This window comes from Octodon degus, unplaced genomic scaffold (assembly GCF_000260255.1).
Source record: "Octodon degus isolate 3935 unplaced genomic scaffold, OctDeg1.0 scaffold00063, whole genome shotgun sequence".
NCBI lineage: Eukaryota > Metazoa > Chordata > Mammalia > Rodentia > Octodontidae > Octodon > Octodon degus.
Genome location: NW_004524639.1, coordinates 9,942,278 through 9,964,244, shown reverse-complemented (window position 1 = coordinate 9,964,244; position 21,967 = coordinate 9,942,278).

Genomic DNA, 21,967 nt, shown 5'->3' with positions numbered 1-21,967 from the left:
TGATAAAGCAATCTACAATTTATAATTCTTGTATATAACTGTTACACCAATTTTCACCCATTGCTGATATTTCAGGTCTCTTCATATTCTCATATAATTAATGTTTAGGCATTGTATCCATATTCAAAATGCTAGGCAGCAATATTTTTGTAAAAGAGTATAAAACAATGTAAAAGATGAGCAAGGCAATGATCCAGAGAATATACATTTCCCATTTATATTACTTCTGTTCCATAAAAATGGCCAAGGATCTCTCCCAATAGATTATATGTCCATATTACTGTTTAGAATTTCGTCACATGGTTATAGTATAAATGTAATACATTGATGATAATATGGGCATAAATAAGCAAACAATATGATTAAGCAACAATGGAAGTTTATTCTCACCACCTAATAGTCCTCTACAGATATTGCTGATTAGTAAGAAGCTGTCTTCCATATGGAGATTTAAGAATCACAGATACTTTTTGTGTGTGTGATTTTTCATTTTCCAAAGCACCAGCATAATAGTATAGCAACCGAGGAAAAGGATAGTAATTGTGAATGAAGATTCCTTTTCCTTGTAAACCTCAGTGCTCATATGGTGGATATTTTTTTCTGTTTTGATTACTTAGGCCATATATCAGTTAACATAACCACAACTGCTAGCAAAGAAAGCTAGAAGATATAGCCTTGCTGTAAACTATTGATGGAACATACCTTAGACAATATAAATTAAAATATTGGGTTGGGGAGATAGCTCTGCAGTCAAAGCACCTGCTTGGCAAGCTCACGTACCAGAATTTAATCCTCAGTAAAGCAGTCCATGCTGGCCCTAGAACTCCATGCGCTGACCTGGCCACTAAAACTGGTCATGGTGACACATGCCTGTAATTCCAGCACTGGGGAGGTTGAGGCAGGAGGATCTCTATGATTCTGAACTGTATAGCAGGACTACATTCTAAATAAATAAATGAATTAGAAAGAATTAAATTATTACAGATGAATATGTGACAAAGCCAAGCAACAGAAGACAATCTTAGCAAAGAATATGGAAGTAGGCTGGAGATATAGCTCAGTGAGTGGCACAAGTACCTCCTTGGCAAGCAACAACCCCAGAGTTTGATTTGTGGTAACAATAAACAAACAAACAAACAAATAAATAAATAAATAAATAAATAAATAGAGTAGGCTAAGTAACACTATCTTTCATCCTCCGTTTACTAAAAGTTCTACACAGAATAGCTACTACCTCTGAAAATTTAAGAGAGGATCTGTATCAGAACTGAATGGCTTGCAGCAGGTATGCTAATGTAGTCCTGTAATCCCAGCACTTGAGAGCCTGAGGCAGGAGGATAGCTGTGAACCTGAGGCCAGTCTGGGTTCCATAAGTGAGTTCAAGGCCAGCCTGAACTAGATAGTGTGACTCTGTCTCAAAAAAGAAAATAAAGTTAATAACTTTCATTCTCATCTAGAATTTCTTTGTTTCTTCTTTTTATTTCTTAGTGTTGAACTGTGCAATCAAGAGCACAATAATAAACTATTTTCCTTTAATTTCCTCATATATAAGCTAAAATTTTCTGTCTTTGACTTATATCTGCAAAGTTCTGTGTTAATCTAGTGATAAAATATTTATGCCAAAATATCTGAAAAGAACAAAACAAGGGTGGGACTGCCAGAAAATTTATTCTCCTCCGTACAGGATCAGTGTAGAATGAGAAGTACACCAGTCTCTAAGTCAAGGCAGAATTCAGGGAAGGATGATGAATAAAGTAAATACCGATGAAAGATGACTCAAGGTATGAACCAGAGGAAAAAATCAACAAAGCAGCTTATCACTATAGAGCTATAACTCAGAATAAAAATACCAATTTGCCACTTGATTTCACAACATATTAGTGTATGGCAATAATGATGGTCTTTGTAGCATAAAATGGATAATCATGAACAACGATAAAATGGGAAATGCAGAGTAGCAACTAATGTGACAAGACAAAGCTACTCCAAAAGGCTAAAATGATAAATACAGTGTCTCACGCTCAGACCACAGATGAAAAGGCCATAGGCCTTATATTTGGGCAAGATAAATGAGAAATTCACAGTGCCTAGTTCCTTCTAGAAAGTGCAGTTACACTTCTGGAGTAAAAAGGTGTTGTTCTTTTCTTTGACAGACAAATTCACTCAAGTGTCCTAGGGAAAGCAATTTATGACTCCTTTTGGAAGATAAGAGGAGGCATCTTTGTTTGAGTGAAAGGAATAAAAGCCAAAGGAAAGAAAAATAAAGAAGGTTTTCTTGAACAGAACCCATTTCTCTCAGAGGAAATTCCAGTCACAGAGGTTAAAATTCTCTAGTTACAGAGGTTGTAAGATGCACATTCCTGAGGGCTTCAGCAGCAACTTGAGATAGCCAGAGTAGAGTTTCTGGGATAAAAAAAGGAGTTTAGGGAAAAATGAGATGGCCTGCATTCAACTATCTCATTTAACTACAATCACTTATTTCTCTAATTTCAAAGTCTAGTTAGGTTAGGGATGTAGCCTGGAATACATTCATCATATTGGTCCCATGAACAAAAAAATATCTTCTGAAGACTACAGAACTTCTGCCTGGGATCCACGGTTGATGGCTCATTTCCACCACAAATCCAAATTTCAGAAAAGGATAGCCCAACATTTCATATATTACGGGTACTTAGGAAGTATCTCTGTCCTAATCGAAAAACCTTATCTTCTGCTAAGGATAAGAAGCCTCATTATGAATTTAATCTTTTAGTTGTTTGATTGGTTGCTGAAATTGTCACATGGCTGTACATTGCTGTGTCCCACCATTAGATCTACTAATTTCGAATCTGAAAGTGACTAAGGAACTTAACTTCCATATTTTTAACAAGCCCTTTTGGTAATCTTTATGTTATCCTCATACTGATGTCCACGAAACAATTGTTTTCAACATGTTACGGACAAAAAAGAGAAGAGCTTATAATTTTTGATTAACTAAAATATTTTACACATATATTCTTGTTTAGGAGAATTAATATTTGATTAATATTTTGATTAATATTTTGTAACAATTTACTGAATAATTTTGCTCCTCAGCTTTGGTTATGTAAACTGTTGGAGACCAACACTAACCATGCCTCTAAACAGAAATTATTCTTAGCATTTTTGTTGTTACTCTTCAACCTATACAGATTTTCCACAAGAAACAAAAATATTTCCTTTATAATTTTATAGCTAATCAGTTTCTACAAGGCTCAGGTTCCCTAGGTAGCATCCCTATCTCCAAAATCCCACTGAAAAACTAGGCTCAGTGATGCATAACTTAATGATCTGCATTATTTAAAATTTACAACTGTTTCCATCATCCCACAAAAGGTTGGAGGAAAGGGCTCACTCAGTGTTCACTGTAATACATTTGTTTATCAAACTACAACCCAGACATATTCATTCTGACAGTTTGTTTGAAGTTTATTCATCTCCTGATACAAATATATAATTTGTGCCACTGTTGGTGAGAACTGTAGTCTTCCAAGGAAGGGGAAATAGACCTCCAAGAATCTTGTAATGATGGCTCTGGAGAGTATATTGACAACATAAATGTTAGCAAAATTATGTACAGTCTCCATCTGCCTCCTAGACTGATATGTTTAGGTGTGCTATTTATAAAACAAGTGCATCTGCATGGATGCATTTGGGGAGGCTGTTATAGAAGTAGATGTTCCTATCAGGCCTCTTTAACTGGGAGCACACCATGTTTGGTCTTTATTGCACAGTAGAGTGATTTAATAAAAATATTTATTTGTCATTATTTCTAGGAGTATTCATGGGGTAACACAAGAAAACAAGATTTTATAACATACAACCAACATAGAATCTCTGCTTACACCCCCACCTGGCCATTCCACTGAAATTCAGCCTGTGAATAAATATAAACAGTTAATAGATTACAATGAGCATATTCTATGCTTTATGGAATTGTTTATGTCATCTTTTTTTACTTCCTTTCCACAATATTATGAAATAATAAATTATTTTAATTATTATATTTGTAATCCAAAATTTCCAAATGACAAAACTAAAGAACAAGGAGTTTAAGTACTTTCTGTACAATGAAGCCTGTCAATGACAGTTAAGATTTTAATCCAAGCAATCTAGATTAAAAAACAACATGCTGGCCAGGGAGATAGCTCAGTAGAATAAGCGCTTGCCTGGCAAGTACAGGGTCCTGAGTTCAATCCCCGGTACCAAAAAAAAAAAAAAAAAAAAAAAAAAAAAAAAAAAACATGCTTAACCATTACAGTATACTTTTTCCTAGGAAAATACATTATAGAATGAGCTTTGGAATCAGAGCATTTCTAAACTATGGGATCTTGGGCAATTTATATACTTTCTTAGAATCTTTATTTTCTTATCTATTAAATGATAATCATAACAGTATATGCAGCCCCATTATATTTGTAAGATTAATTTAGAAGCTAAATTTGATAGCCTAATTCCACAATAGCCTTGCAGTGCAATTCTGCTACTTTGTATTACCTTCATATCAACAAATCTTATATATTAAAGTTTTGGGTAATTGATATTAAAATATATACAAATGCCTGAGGATATTTTAGAATTCTCTGTTCATCCTCTGTCCTCTTATAGGGATTTAGTAATTGTCTCTAAAGCAGTGAGGTTTGATTTTTAAAACAAGCACAGAATATTTACCTTTGTTTCTTCCCATAGTTTAGTTCAGAGACTGTGAACACTCAGCATGTATAAGAAGTATCACAGAGTGGTGCATATACAGAGACATGTACATTTTTCTTAAGAGCAAGTTAAAGGGATTTAATGTATAGTTTTAACTGTCACAGTGCTCGCATACTTCTTTGAAGCATAAATACCATGTACACATGTCCCCACCTTGGAGATATTTTGAAGACTGTTTCAAAATTTATGAATTGTTATAAATACTTAAGTTACTATCATAGCATTAATATGAAAATATCCAAAGCGTATGTGTGAGAATTAATAGAGTGCTGAAAAAATTCAAAATAGCATTATAATTAAAGGAATGAGGTTTAGAGATAGACTATCTGGGTTCACAGTCTATTTCCATTTTTTAAAATAATTTTGTTGAGTAACAAATAGCAATGAGACAGTTTCAAAATCAGTTAGTAGGACAGTTTCAATAATTATACAAAAGCTACAACTCTTGTTGCATAGGTCTTACTTTATCTTGGTCTTAACCACCCAGCAGAATAGTATAAAAATGAAATATGAGAAGTAAAGCCACGCTGTTATGTTGAGTTGTAGGGGACTCAGGTCAACAATTTCTGACACTGCTAGTCAAGCAGAAGCCCCAATACTATTATGGACTACTGGACTCTTTTAGATTATTTTGCTGAGTTAACACACCTATAATATTCAAATAACGGAACTTAACCAAAAACGGGGATACAGATGAATGTCCATTTTGTATCTGTGTATTCAAAATTGTTAGGATAGATATATAGTTACATTCTCTTAATGAATAGAGTGATTTGTTCTAATAGTGTTTGTAAATAGGATATCATATCTGCATCTTGTACAGCAATTAACCCCTAGGAAGAATTTATGCAATGTGTTAATTATTGAAACTGTCCTACCAATTTGATTTGAAACTGTCTCATTGCTATTTGTCTCTCAATAAAATTATCAAAAAATAATTAATACATTGCATGTTGTTGTCATTTTAGTGGTTATTCATAGTACAAGATGCATACATCATATCCTGGCCACAAACACTATTAGAACAAATCTTTCTATTCATTTAAGTAAGAAAAAGTAGCTACATATATCTATCCTAACTATTTTGAATATAGAGACAAGATGTTCCTTCTTTAGTATCCTTTTTTTTTGTTTAGTTCTGTCAGAGAAGGGTATTCCATTGCCATTTAAATTTTGTAGGTGTGTGAATTCAGCAAAATATTCCAATATAGTCCAGTAGTCCATAATATTAGTGGGTTTTCCATGAGACTGGCAAGGTCAGAAGTTGTTGACTCAAGTCGACTATTTCCATTTATGATCCAGGTGATACAGATAATTTATTTTCCCAATAAGTAGTTTCATCCTCTATGAAAAGTGAGGATAATCACTATTGTAAGGTTATCGAAAGGACTAAATATCTCAATATATGAAAACAAGATAGGATCAGGCACAATAAATGTTAAGTATTATTACTTACTCATGAAACTAATTTCTGTACTGCCTCTTGAAGCAAGTCAGGGATAGAGATCATTACTGGAAACGAGAAGACATCTTTTCCAAGATCATGGTAGACATAGAGGGCAGACAGCAAGGTGAGGTATTCTGAGAAGCTAAGTCGGCAGCACCATTAAGTCTGAGAATAGTCAGTCACCTGCTGCCTTTCCAGGGTCTTTAGCATTAAGTCCTTTCTGATGCAAACTATGTAAAACTCAGAGCAGACCTATTTTCAGATTCTTTCTAGGTACTCAACGTTTCTGGCTTCAATTAGTTTAGTTATAGTGCATCTTGTATTCAATAGCTATAATGGCACCTATTTTCTTTATAAGTAGGACATAAAAATCAGAAATTTCTATCATCGATGTTTATTGAAACCTCTCTGGTGTGCAACAAATAACTACCATAAAAAGTCTCTAAGGCTGAAGATTGCCTTACTTTTTCTTATGCTCTCATAAATGGGAAAAATAGATGCTCTTAGTTCAGTTTTGGATATAATGTGCAGTATAGCAAATTGTTTAATAGTCTGAATTTAAATAATTAAGTATATTTACTGGAGCTATTTTTGGTTATTGGATTATCTTTGTGACATTCAAAATATGAAGCACAGACTCTAAACGCAATTGGCATTGATGTCTCCTTTTGGAAGCACATTTTAAACACTAAAATTTCAAGGTCATTTCTGTGATTGCAAAATAAGTAAAACACAACAGTTTTACATTTTCCTATGGAAAGTATGGAAGTCAGGCCATACACTAGGAAAACAGGCATGATTAGAATCACTGATTGTAAGATGTAATATCAACAAGCTAATTGGATACAGAATGTCAGTTGCGTGGACGACTTTTATATTTGAAATATAAATTATCTGTCAAAGCTCTAGCTTCTAAGAGTTCCTCATCTACTTGATGAAATGGCACATTTTCACTAAGATTACACTGCAGCAAAATATATATTCAAGTACCAGGGAGGATTATAGCAATACAACTGTAAAGAGGGAGAAAATACTCCTATTCCGAATCCCAAATGACTCACTTTTAACTTTTCATCAAACTTTAGGAGCGTTTGGTCAAACTGGATTTCATTTGATTAATTTAAAATCATAAATAAATAAAAATGGCTTTCATTGTATTTCAGGTGTGGTGATAAGAATTGGTATCTGTAAGTAAAAAATCAATGAAAAAGAGAAGATCACTCCACATAGATTTGTGCCATGAAGGAATAATAAGAGGAATATAGGATTAGTTGTTAGCTATAATTGTGGGAAAATAATAACACATAACTAATGGAAGCTTGTATCAAATGAGAATGGTATGAAAAGCATTTAGTTTCAGCTATACTTACAGGGGGAATTTATAAAATGTTTTATCTAGATATAAGTAAAACAGTGTCCTTTGCATAGTATAAGTTTATCCACCTTTTTTCAGGCTTATGTACCTTCTGATAGTAGTAACCATTGCAAAAATTCAGAGTAGGAAAAATGCTCAGGAGGATGGAAAAAACTAAGATTTTGTTTTTGTTCAATTTTACTAAGACAATGAGAGTTAAGAAAGCAGTTGTTTCTGAATTCATTTCTTCTCCATTGATGTTTTCTCAGACATTTTTTCAAAGACAATTTGGTCTGTGTCCTTGAGACAGTTAATGAGATATGTTAATTTGGGATAAATAGTTCTATGAATTCTTGATAAGAAAACATCTGCTTTGTGGGCTTTTATTTCCCCTGTTTTTTATTTTCTGAGGAAAGAAATTCAGGTTTAAAAAATAAAAAAATGATAAACTAGAAGACACTGCCTTGAAGAAAACAATTTCAAATATTCATTGTTTCTTATCCAAGCTCTAGGAAAAATGATGATTAGATAACACTCAGCAAAAGAAGGTGACTCCTGGAGTTCAGTAAATGAGACCAAGGAAATGTAGCCAGCAAGGTTAAAAGCCCATGACAACGACTCTGGATAGATGATAGAATTGGAAAAGAACATGCTTACGGGAACTGAACCACTAAAACACAATGAAGGTAAAATTTTGAAGCCATGGCCAAAGCCAAAAATTGATCTCATCTTTGGGAAATAAGTTCAAACATCATGTTATGAAGTTTTAGATTTATTGCCTCTCTCTTCTTCCCTCTCCCTGTCCTTCACTCATTTTCACTTTACCTCTTACAGGAGTTCTTTAGAAGATGTGGAGGAAGATAGCAGAAGTACAACAATGAATAATTTTTAGTTAGCCAAATTCTTGGAAGAAACTTAAAACTGCATTTATCAAAAAACAGGACTTTGGTACTTTGGGTTTTATCCAGTCATACTAAAGCAAAATATAATGCAGGATTTCAATTTCCATAAAGATGGATATAGTGAGCTGAGTTGCTTATATGTGTCTTGTAAGTTATGCCAGTGAATGGAATATATTTTTATATAAAGGCAAAAGTATTGGGATGATTTGATCATTTGGAAGAATGCAAGCTACAAATGAGTTAGCTGTAAGCTTCTAATAAGTGATGAAAGAGAATCTGTATATGTACCTTTTCTGTCAAAATCAATATTGCTCAACACAAGGCTTAAGGGAAAAAGAAACAAAACCGGATGGATTAAACTTCAGTCCCAATGATTTCCTCTTACTTGTGAAAATATCTCCCTTATACATCTATTATACTAAAAGTGGACAAATAGGGGCAAGAAAGTAGAAGAAATTGAGGGAGAGGGAATAGGAGACAATGAAAGAAAATAGACATAGAGGGAAAAGTGATAGAATTTGGAAATGGAATATGTAGAAGAAAGAAGAGAAAAAACTTGAAAAAAATGAGGGAATGCTAAGGTATACTGGAGTAAATTGCATCATTCAGTAAAAAGAAAACTAGATTCAAGCACTTTGTATTTAAAGTCATTATGTAAATATATATGAAACTATGTCGTCATATCTTTGTGTCTCTTTAGTTACATTTTTACCTCTGTCAATGGGCTCTGGCTATAGTGATTTTTTTCACATTCTCCAAATGTTTTGTTTCTTTTTGACTGTAAGGGTCATTTAATAACATGTTCTATAATTTTTGAAGCTTGGAGATATTGTATAGGAAACATTTTTACATCCTATATTATTGATTTCTAAATTACTACATTTTGATCAAAAAATAATTTATGCTATCAATTCTTTCTTGTATTTTATTTTACTTTATTTTTAAAAGTATAAACAGTGCCAGCCTGATAACTCAGTGGACTAAAGAGCTTGTTTAGGCAGAGTGTAGCTGCTGGGGTTTGACCCCTGGAGTGCCGTGCTGGCCCTGCCTGCAGGGAGTGATGAGATGACAATTGAGACTGGGTGTGGTGGCGCACATCTGTAATTCCAGCACTTGGGAGGCTGAAAACAGGAGAATCACTAGGAGTCCAATGTGTGAGTGAGACCCTGTAGACTCTGTAGACCTTGTCCTAAGATACATAAAAAAGTATAAACAAAAAAAGCATAGATGTATAGCAAAAACAAAGACAGAAATAAAATAACATACAACAATACATTTGGTATATAGTTTAAAAACAAGAATAACAAATTGATAATGGTTATTATATTATGTATTTTCATTGCCAAATCTGTTGCTCAGATTAACAGATATAGGTGTGTAAGATTGGACAAATAATTGAACAGTAATGTTTGCTTTCAATAACCCTTGATTTTTTTCCTTTTTTTCTTTATTCTTCTTGACTTAATAAATTACCTCATGGGTTTTTTATAAATAATATGTAAGTATTCAAATATCATACATAAGTATTTAATATTATAAATGCTTTAGATTTTCATATATCTTATTCTTTTTAAACCATGTATGTGTGAATGTGTGAGTGTGTGTGTTTGTGTCTGTGTATGTGTGTGTGTGTGTGTGTCTTACTGAGAAAGTGAACACACAGACTTCACACTAACCTACAGCTTCAATCCTTTTCTTTCATCTTTAAATACTGAAAGAGTGTCTCACTAACTTGCTAAATTACCATGCTAAGCCTCAATTTGTGATCTTCAGCTTTCTAGAGCTCAGGAATACCTGGCATGTACCATCTAGCCTGACTCAGATAACTTTTTGCTTTTTAGCATTTTCCAACATGTTATATACTATGATTGTTAATTTATAGATGTCTTTTGACAGCCTCCTGACTTAATTGATTTTATAGCTACATTTTTGGTACATATGTGTTTACTGTGGCAATATTTTCTATTTTTTTCCAAAACACCAATGTATTTTATTTATGATATTTCATGAGTTGAATTTTACTTTGATGAGTTTCAGGTTGCTACTTATGATAACTGATTAGCCATTCAAACTTGGAAAGAAGACAATACGAAGATGCTTGGTAAAATTATTTTTGCATATGAGATTAACTTTTATATTAGTAGCCTTTACTAAATTTGATTAGTAAATCAAATTATCAGCCTTAATGTGGATGAGTATCATCTAACAATTTGGTGGCCTTAAAGTTAAAAGATTAAAGACTCTAAAATTGAGAAAATCTGGTCGACTTTCATGTGATGCCAGGCAGGTAGTTATACCACTCAGCTAACTCACCGGACAAATTCTTTTTTTACTTATTTTATTTTTGTGGTACCAGATATCAAACTCAGGACCTTCTGCTTGACAAGGAAGTACTTATTCCACTCAGCTATCTTCCCAGCCCTTAAATACTATTACTTTTATTCTGAATATGTGTGTTTTAAATAGCTATCACACTTCTGTTTCATACTAGTATTTGCCTTTATTTCTATGGGGGTATTTATCATACTTATTTGAAATTCTTGGTACTTTTTATTTGAACTTAGATTGTGGTATATTCTTTACTTGTTTTTCTTTTGTAGAATTTGAATTTCTCAGGTATGCCTTTTAGTTATTAATCCTTCAAAACTGTGTATCACCTACTCTGTTATAGGCCAAATTTCATATACAATTTTCTTTCTTGTTTTTCTTTCTTTTTTTTTTGCAGTACATGGAATTGAATTCAGTACCTTGTGCTTACCAGAGAAGTCCCTGTTAGAGGCCAAATTTCAATCCAAGGCCAGTCAAATAGCTCAGTAGATTAAAACACCTGCAAGCAGGTTCAGGGGCTTGGGGTTTGATGCCTGCGCCTGCTGTTCTGGCCCCGCCACCAGGGTGCACAAAAATGGCAATTGAGACTGGGAGTGGTCATTTGCCTCCATATTCCCAGCTCTTGGGAGGCTGTAAACAGGCAGGTCATTTTGAGTCCAATCTAGTACTGAGACCATGAACACCCTATAGACCCTTCCCTAAAAATACAAACATACAAAAATGAAAATTTCAATCCAGTTTATAGCACATCTGCTGTATAATATGTAAGGGAATATGCACCAAGAGATAATGCTTACTTGTGGTACCACAGAAAAGTTAAGCATTTCTATTTACAGCCATTTTAATATATAACAACACTGTTTTTGCAAATAAGAAACATTTGAAGAAGATAAACTTTGTCATGCATAATGCAGTAGTCATTAAGAATGGGAGAAAGAGACAAGAAATGAATTCTCTATACTGGCTTGTCAACCTGAATTTATTTAAGATTGTTTTCATACACCAAAATGACAATGAATCAACCTGATATCAACTCACTGATACCAGAATAACTATATTCTTACTTTCAAAAACTGAGGCAATAGAATAAGCAATAATCATTGCAAAATCAATGTACTCAAGAAATAAAAGTGAAGAACAAGAACTGCTAATATTAGTCACTTTCCCATCATTGGGTTAAAAATATCCAAATACACAAAAGTTATGGCAGGAGAGGTGTATTTGGCTCATGAACTCAGGGGATCCAGTCCATGATAAGATGAATTTAGGGAGAAGTGGCATCCCATAACGCAATAATAGAGGAAAGCAGCCAAACCTATGACAGCCAGGAAAGAGAGAGAGAGAGAGAGAGAGAGAGAGAGAGAGAGAGAGAGAGAGAGAGACAGACAGACAGACAGACAGACAGACTAGGGCAACAATAAGTGACCATCTCTTCCAACCAATTCTCACTTCCTAACAACATACTCAGATAGGATTTAACAGTGGATTAATAAATTAATGAGTATATCATCATCATGATCCAATCATTTTCCAAAGTTGTGCCTCTGAACACATGGTCTTCCTTAGGGAAGTTAGAGCTAAACAATGAGATTAAACTATCCTCCCACTATGAAGTCAATCCCTGCCTTAGGCTTAAAGCAACACACACAGACATATACACACACACAGAGACACACACACACACAGTCATTCATACATACAGACACGCCCAATTTGCTGATAATTGTGTACATTCCCAAGGATTTATGTATTTCATGTTAACAAAACTAATCCTTGCTTCTCTTTTCATTTTTATGGTTTTAACAAAAAGAGAATGCCATAACTGTGTTTACTTCCTATGTTTCTTTTTTTTCTGGAAATCAATGTTACTATTTAATTTTATTATTTTTATAGATGTTGAAATATCTTATATAAGTTGAATGCATAATTACTCTGTACAGGTCAAAGAATGGTAATTATCTGTGTAACTAATGCATAGGTAAAGAAGTTATTATACATTTAAAATACAGGATGAATGTAGCTGAAAATAGAGGAGTTTACAGCACATTGCCTGAGTTCAGTTTTCAATATCTACTATCTACTACTTGATATGCTCATTAAGTCTGAAATAGTACAAAACTTCCCAACCCCAAAACTGGGGGAAATAATAATAGTATTTGCCACACAGTGCTTTTCACTATTAAATGTAAATATATAGAGTGTATCTAAATGATTGCTTTGAAATAAAATATGAGCTATTATTGTTTTATTATAAATATTACTATTCCTATTACTATTTGAACACTGAGGATACTGTGTATTTTGAGATTCTTCAATGAGGAGTCTTAATAATTATATTATTCTCTCATGCTTAATTCCTAAAATTTGTGAATTTTCACATTCATATCTTTATATTTATAGACTTTATACTTATATTCAAATAGTACTTTTATTTCAGTTAATGTTTAGTTCCTCATCTCACATACGTATTTTTTTCAAATTTTCTGCTATTACAGGTAAAGCTTTTATGAATAGGATTATAAATGTCTTCTGATTAATAGGTCATACATTTCTCTTCAGGATGTACACGAGTAGACTATTTCATAGAGTATAAAGTTGTAAATATGAGCTAGATTTTGCTTCACAACCTCACTGACTTAAAAGTGAAAGTACTTATTTTCACTCATATAGAATTCAACATAGATATTGTTTAGAAATAAAATGCTTTCTCAAAGTCTCCTGTATTTAGAGCCAAGGACCTTTGGAAGATGTCTGCATCATGAGGGCACTATGTTTCACTATTGGTTTCTATTTAAAAATAAGATCATGAGTGCATTATACTCATCAGTGGATTTCCCCACTGAGGATGTCATAACTGAATGTGCTATTAGGAGATGGGGCCTGGGTGAAGGTAGTGGGTCAAAAAATGTATGATATGGAAGGTTGTATTCTTGTCCCTGGTTTCTCTAACTCCTCTTTCTATTCCTCCTTTCTTATTCTACTTCTTCTATTCTTTCTCTTCTTCCCTCCCTCCCTCCTCTCTGTCTTTCTCTCTGTCTTTGCCTCTGTTTATGTCTTCTGTCTTTCTCTGTCTCTTTGTCTCTGTCTCTGTCTTTGGCTCTATCTCTCTGTCTTTGTCTCTGTCTTTCTGCTTTTGTCTCTGCCTCTGATTGTCTCTGTGTTACTGTGTCTGTTTCTGTCTCTCTGTCTCTCTCTGTCTCTGTCTCTCTCTGTCTCTGTCTCTCTCTCTCTCTCTCTCTCTCTCTCTCTCTCTCTCTCTCTCTCTCTCTCTCTCTCTCTCTCTCTCTCTCTCTCTCATCTTTATCTCCCTTTCCAATTGGTTAAGAAACATTCCTTCTCCAGGCCCTTCTGCCATGTCATTTCTCTCTTGTAGTCAGCAAAGCATGCATGAAACAAAACCTTTAAGCCATAAAGCAAAATAAAATCAGATTCTGTTAAATTGTGGATGTTACTTTATATAGTAGTTGAAAAGTGAACAATACAAATTGTATAGTAAACAAATGGGGTCATTCATGTGACTGTACTTCATCAGGGGACTCAGAAGCCTTTGCAACTCATTTGCAGGAGGATGATGGAAAGGTTTGGATATGTGATCTAGAGAAATCCTAAGATGTATGCTGAAGTAAATGTGAAATTCTCAGAGCTCAAAAACCTATCATGCTGATACAATATGGACAGTAAGGGGCAGGCTCTAAAGTTTCAGTAGATAATGAGGACTGTATTGAAAACTATAGAAGAAAACTTGTGTTTTATTCTGGCAAATAACTTTTGTGCACTTTATCCATGTCCTAAGGCTCTGTGTGAAGTTGGATATAAGATGGTAGGAAAAATTTCAAGGCAGCACAACTTCCAGGTGTAAGATGGGTTTTACTTGCTGCTTCTACCTAGGTGTGCAGTGGGAATCACAGGCAAAAAACAGAAGGAAAATGTGTGAAAATTTTGCAGCTTAGCTAGAAAGGAAGTTCCAAAAAGTATAGTGTCATATCCAAGAGACTACAATAAAGAAGAAGCCAAGTATTTTGCTTGAGAACTATAGGAAAGATGCCTTGAAAGCATCATAGGAATTGAGCACACCCCTCTTATAACTGGATAAAATATGTAAAACAGTAAGATCCTCTGAAATACTTAACTTTGAGGAAAGATCCTGGAAATGCTTATTATTCAGGGCTGCCTAAGAAAGTATGATCCTCTGTTCACCCATCAAGACACTGAGAGAAAACTGCAGAGGTAGTCTAAAGGGACCTATCTGTTGTTCCAGCTGGTGCAGGACCTTGGCCTCAGCACATGATGTTGGTTGTATGGGCATGTGGAATATAAGAATTGTGAGGTCATGGAAGCTTTCAGCAAGATTGCAGAGAAAAGACCAGTAGGTCAAATAATTTTCCCCTGAGATGGTGATGCATAAAGTTATGAGAGCAAATCCATAGGTATAGTGGAAAATCCACAAAATTGGAGAAGCCAGGGACATAAAATATCTGCCATGGCAAGGTGCAAGATTTGAACGAGCTAGGCCAAGTGAGAGGCCATGAGGGTTGCCATTGGTAAGGACATAGGGATGAAGGTTTAAAAACTCTTTGGAGCACAGTTTAGCACAGCATACCCTAGTGTTTTGATATTGAACTAAGGGAGGATTTAATGTCATTCCTGGTAGCTTTTTATCTTGTTTTATTCTAATTCTGTTATATGCCCCACATTCGTCCCTTTTTGAGTGCCAGTGTTTGTCTTGTGTCATTGTATGTTGAGAGTTTTCTTCTTTATTTTTCAGGAACTCACTTCAAGAATTTTATCTTCAGTATCAGACAAACTTTAGACTTGGGCTTTTCAACCCTGATGGAAGTATTAAGACTTTGGTGACTTTTAGAAATGAGCTAAATGCATTTTATAGTGAGATGAACATGAGAATTTTGAAAGCCAGGAGTTGAACATTATGATATAGATTAAAAATATCATCCAAAAGTCTCAGGTGCTCAGAAGTAGGGCTATTGGAAAATGATTATAACAAGGTGAAGTTATACTCAACATTGGAATAGACTTTTGATGAGTTCATAGCTAAATGTAGTTTCAGGACATAGGACACTGGTGTCAAAAACTGGAGGTGTTTAATTTTTACAGGAAAAAGCAATAAAATGATACAGGATTTCAAAACAATATTATAGAAAAAATTAGTAATAATTACTGTATTATATATTTCTACCTTCAAAGTCATTACTGAAATTATCAGATATAGGCATTCAAAATTGCTCAAACAACCTAAGTGTGTATTCTTGTCCCCAGATCTTCTATTCTCTCTTTACAAGTGTCCTTCTTCCTTTTCCTCTCCTGCAACTTTCTCTCTCTTCTCCTGGGCAGATAGTGGATTGAGCAGCTTTCCACCACCATGCCCATGTACCACTCTGCCTCTTCCTAAATCCAGCTGATCATGCATGGAATAACCTTCTAAATATATGGGGCAAAGTAAAATTCTCCTTTATTTAATAGCAAGTCTTGGGTATTTTGTCCCAGTGATTGCAATATGACTTATAGAGCAGGTCAGAAACTTTTGCTCTTTTTCATCCCATTTGTTGTATCAATTACTCCAATTACTTTCATTTTATGGATTCGCAACCACAATACTTGGGTTCCTAATCACTCAGTGAAGAATCAAAATTGAGAAACATGTAGCACTGATAATGACTTTAAATGTGTCAGTTCATAAATGATGTATCATTTCTCCTAACATGCTATTGTTGAAAATTGTTTCTCTGGTTTATTTCATAGTAAGGTTATCTTGCTAATGGAGGAACATATTTATATGTGGACACCAACAAATGTAACAACTTTCTTCCTAATTAACAAGGAAACAAAAATTTATTTTCAAAGCTTTTTTTTTCATTTTATCCTATACAGAGAAGATTAAGGTTCCATTGTCTTTATAATGACAAATACTTGAAACTGCTTGCCATTTTAATTATTGTTAATCTAGAGGGCATGAAGTAATATATTACATTTATTTTACAATTGTCTGATTAAGTCATGCTTGAAATTGATTTTGATGGGACATTGGTGTTTCCTCTTCTGAAGAAATATATATAACTATATTTCTGATATTTTAACTGATTATATATATATATATATATATATATATAATCAGTTAAAGAGGGCTTGATTTTATTATTTTTCATTATTTGTTGGAATATGTTACATATTCAAAGGTATCACTTCATTTTTAATTTTATGTATTACAAATGTTTCCTGGGAATTTATCTTTGCTTATGTGTATTTTAAATGTTTGTGTTTTTTATGGCTAGATGAAAAATTTTTGTAAAGTTATTTGTGTTTTCTTTTGGGCTGAGTTTTTATATTTTAAGAGGATGGCGAACTATTCTGTATCATCAAGATATGTATTAGATTTGTCTCTATAGTCAATTTTTATTTTATATATGAAAACATTTTATTATCATATTTCCTGTCACATGGAAGATCAACCTTCCTTTATTTACACATTGATTGGAAGAGTTATTTACATCATAAATCATATATATTTAGTTCTCAATTTTTAATCCTAATGAGACTTCACTTTATCTCCATGAACATATGTTTATAATGTATTTTAAATTTTTGTTGTATACATGGCTTCCACATTTTTCTTTATCTTTTTATAAATCACTAATCTGTTTGATCAAATCCAGTTATTACTTTTGATTTAGGTGTTATAAAATCTACAAATAAATTGAAGAAAGCTAATATGTTTATAATATGAAAATGTTTTTAAGGGCATGATATATATTTCCATTTATTATTATCATAAAAATGACTGAAGAATTGGGTAAGGACTCATGAATCACTCTTTTAATTATTTAGTCTAAGTTCTTAGCTGATTGTATATCAAATTATTAGTACTAAGTGTAGAGAAAACAATTTATGTTAGTTGCAGCTTTAGATTCCATTTGCATATCTTATAGTTATAAACCTACAAATTCAATCAATAAAATATTAACATAATATGTTAGTTATTTAATATAGATTATCATTATCATTTAAAACAGCTATGTACTTGTGTAAGACTCCTTTGAAATTTAATTGTTTTTTGAGGTAATGATATCAGTAACTAGATAGAGCACAGAAATAAAAAAAATGTGCTGAAGTCGGTAGGAATTTACTGTGTCAGGCCTCTCTCAAATCCATTTCTGTAGAGGAGACAGAAAGATATGCCCTATGTGCTGGAGGAAGAGTGAAGTGAGTTGCTGACTGTGTCATAGACTCCAGAACCAGCCTTATCATAGTGCATTCAGATGCTGGATACATCACCATAAGACCACTATATAGGTCCATCCTAACACTAAGATGTTCTCTGTAGCCCTAGGCTCCCAGGTGACCTCTGAAGAGCAAAGATCATGATTCCACCTAATGAACTGAGAATATAGGCAAGACCTACTGCCTGTCCAGATGTAACAGACCTAGGCTTCTGTTTGCTCACAAAACCTAGTTCTGAGATCACCACCACAGTCCTAGAAAAAAAAAATCAAACCCTGTGAACACAGGTAGCAAGCCAATTCCCTAGGTTGCACGGCCATGTCCATCCTATGGAAACAATCAAAGGCCTTATTCTACTACCAGTCTGACTCTGATGTACTCAAGTTTATAGCCTACCATCTATGGTAGAAGAGTTCAAGTGAGGTTTTTAGGATATCCCTTGTGGATACAAGCTCCAGATACAGGTCTGGAACTCAAGCCTCAGGCCTACTTTTCTACTGACACAAATATCACTACCTGCTTATATATGGGCAAAAAGTTCACCTGTGTCTTCTTTAAGTGAACTTTCTTAGAGTCTCTAGATGAATTAACTACTAAAGAGATTTTCCTGCTGCAGCTTAACTGTAAAGACTACACATATTTTTTATTTCAAATACTCAATCTAGACACCAACGCAGTGTTAGAAAGATTATTATAGAGAAGTACACATGGCAGATTTTTTTTTAAAAAAAAAGCATTAGCAGGGCTGGCCAAATAGCTCAGTGGACTAAAGCACCTGCAAGCAGGTGTAGGGGCCGGGGGTTTCATCCCCGGGCCTGCCATGCCATTCCCTCAACCATGGGGTGTGTTGAGATGCCAAATGAGACTGGGCATGGTGGTGTGTGCCTGTAATCCCAGTTCTTTGGAGGATGTAAACAGGTGGATCACTACGACTAGGATCTAGTAGTGAGACTCTGAATACCCTGTAGAGCCTTCCCTAATAAAAAAAAGCATCAGCAATGGGGCTATATGAATAGAAAATTATATATTGCATGGAAAGTTCAAAATAACCATAAAAACTCTTCAGTGAACTATGATAATACAAGCGATAATACAAGGCAGAACCTACATTAAATCAAGAAAAAAATAATTTAACAATGTGCAAATTTCAGTAAAGAAATGGAAACCATAGAAGTGAACAAAACAAATTATGGACTCAAGGAGCACAAAGATTAAACTAAAAATATTTAATATAGAGCTTCATTAGCTGACTATAAAAAATCTATGATATCAAAAATGGATTACTTAAATAATAATCAGAGACTTAAATAAATGAAAGAAAAAGTAAACAGAGACTATGGAAACTAGGGAATATCATCTGGCATACACATACAAAACTAAATACTTTCTCTGTGTCTCTATCCAAAATTATAAAACATTATATTTGAAACAATTAGAAACCTCATTTTGGGCTAGGGAGATAGCTCAGTAGAATAAACACTTGCCTGGCAAGCTCAAGGTTCTGAGTTCAATCCCCAGTACTGCAAAAAAAAAAAAAATCTTCATTTAAATAAATAATGAACGTAAAATTCCAATTATAGAAAGGGAAGTGAGCATTAAAAACCTGAGGGCCAAAGTACTCCAAATAAAGTAAACATGCAGAGTTCTCCACTGAGAAATTGTAAGAAAATTTTGAAGATTCAATGATGGTTAGAGAATTTCAAAAGAATAAAGACAAAAGTGAGTCATCATATAAAAGGGAGACCAATGAGATTATAATCATGTTTCTCAAAAGAAAACTTTCATGGATAGAGCGTGGGATGATATATTCAAAATACTTGAAAGCAGAAAATATATGTGAAATTGAGGTTGTCCATCAGAAATGAAGGACCGATGAGAAGATTCCAAGACAATAAAAAGCTGTAATACTTTATCACCAGTAAACCAGTCTTACAAAAAATTTTGAATGGGAGTTCCATGAGATAAAATGGATGGATGCTCTCTACTAATATGGAAATATGAAAGTATAAGACTCACTGTCACTGTAAAAGGATAGTCACATACTCTTATTTTGTAATAAATATCAATAATTTAACTGTTACTAAAGTTTATTAAAAATAACTGTAGGTCTAATAATGTAGAAATCAATACACAGTATAAAATGATGTCAGTTATGATATTTATGGTGTAAGATGTATTTATTATATTTCAATATTTTATTTATTTAATTAAGCCTTTATGGTTTTTTTGGTTTGTTTATATCTTGCAATGTGGCATACAATTTAGGGGAAACAGACATAAAGCTGTGGAGCTGTTGTATGTGATACCATTTTAGTAACATTAAAATGAACTATTATAACTTACAAATATTTTATGTAAGCTCCAAGGTAACAATAATAAAGATTCCAGCCTACACACACAACAAAGAATAAAGACTCAAAATATATTTTTGCAAAAAATACTGAATCACAAGGAATGAAAATAAGAATGTTAGAAAAGAACTAGAAGTGTCAGAAAACAATTACCAAGATAACAATGGTAATGTTACATGTCAATAATCACTTTACAAATAGAATAAATCCTTGAATCTTTGAAACACAACAGAGCTCATGTTGCATGATCTTTTAAATGTGTTGTGAAATTCATTCTGTGAATATTTTTATGAAGGATTTTGGCACCTATTTTCATCAAGGATATTGGTCTAATGTTTCTTTATTTCTCTCTTTCATAGTTTCTTTCATTCTATTAATTTGACTAAGGGTTTATCATTTATCATACTTGTTTATCTTTTCAAAGAATCAACTCATAGCTTCCATGTTTTGTGCACTGTTATTTTGTCTCTAATTTATTAAATTCCATGTATGATCTTTGTAATTTGTTTCCATCAGTTGTATTTCATTTAGTTTGGTTTTAGTTATTCTAAGGTCTTATAGCATTAGGTTATTAATTTCATATCTCTTTAGCTTTCTAATGCAGGCATTTAGAGTCATAAACCTCTTTCTCAAATATGGCTTTGATGTGTCAAAGGTATTCCAGTATATTTTATTTTTGTCTTTATAGTTTCTTCCCAATGTGTTTCAATGAGCCACTAATCATATGGAGGCAAACCATGTGTTTGTATAGTTTCTGTGGTTTCTCTTGCTGTTGATGTGTAGTCATATTCCATCGTCATCCAATTAGATATCATGAATAATTTCACTTTTTGTATATGATATGGCATGCTTTATGACTAATTTATAAACCATTTTGGAAAATACTACAAATGCTGCTGAGAAGAATGTTTATTCTGCTACCTTTGGAATGAATTCTCTGCAGATATCAAAGAGACTTTATTATTTTTTATTAATGTATTTGGTTGTTGTAGGGTCACACTATGCAGCTTGGTTTTGTGGTGATCCTCATGCTTTAAGCCTCCCTAGCACTGTGATTATAGTCATGCACCACTACAGCCAGATTCTGGCCAGCTCAGCCCACTCTGGGGGCAGGGCTGGCACAACATGTGGTGCCAGGGATTGAACTGTGGTCCCTGGACTTGCTAAGTTTGCCTAAGCAGGTGCTTTAGTCCACTGAGCTATCTCATGACCTTATTTGATCCATGGTGCACATTAACCATGTTAGTTTGATGAGTGTTTTATAGGTGCCTTATCTATTGAAGAGAGTACAACAATGATATCAGTCACTATCATTTTATTGGGACCTACATGTTTCTTGATGTTGGCTGCTGTTTGAAATTGGTTGTACCAATATTTTCTACATATAAAATTGTTATATCTTCTTGATGAAGTATTCCCTTTAATAATATGTAGTAAATCCAGGCATGGTAGTACTTGGGAGGCTGAGGCAGGAGTATCACTGTGAATTTGGGGCTAGCCTGGGTTACCTAGTAATACCTTATCTCAAAAAGTCAAAATGAAACAAAAATTAAATAAAAACCCAGTGTATAGCAGTCATCTTTGTGCAAAACAGTTCACAAATCTTTCACTATATATATAT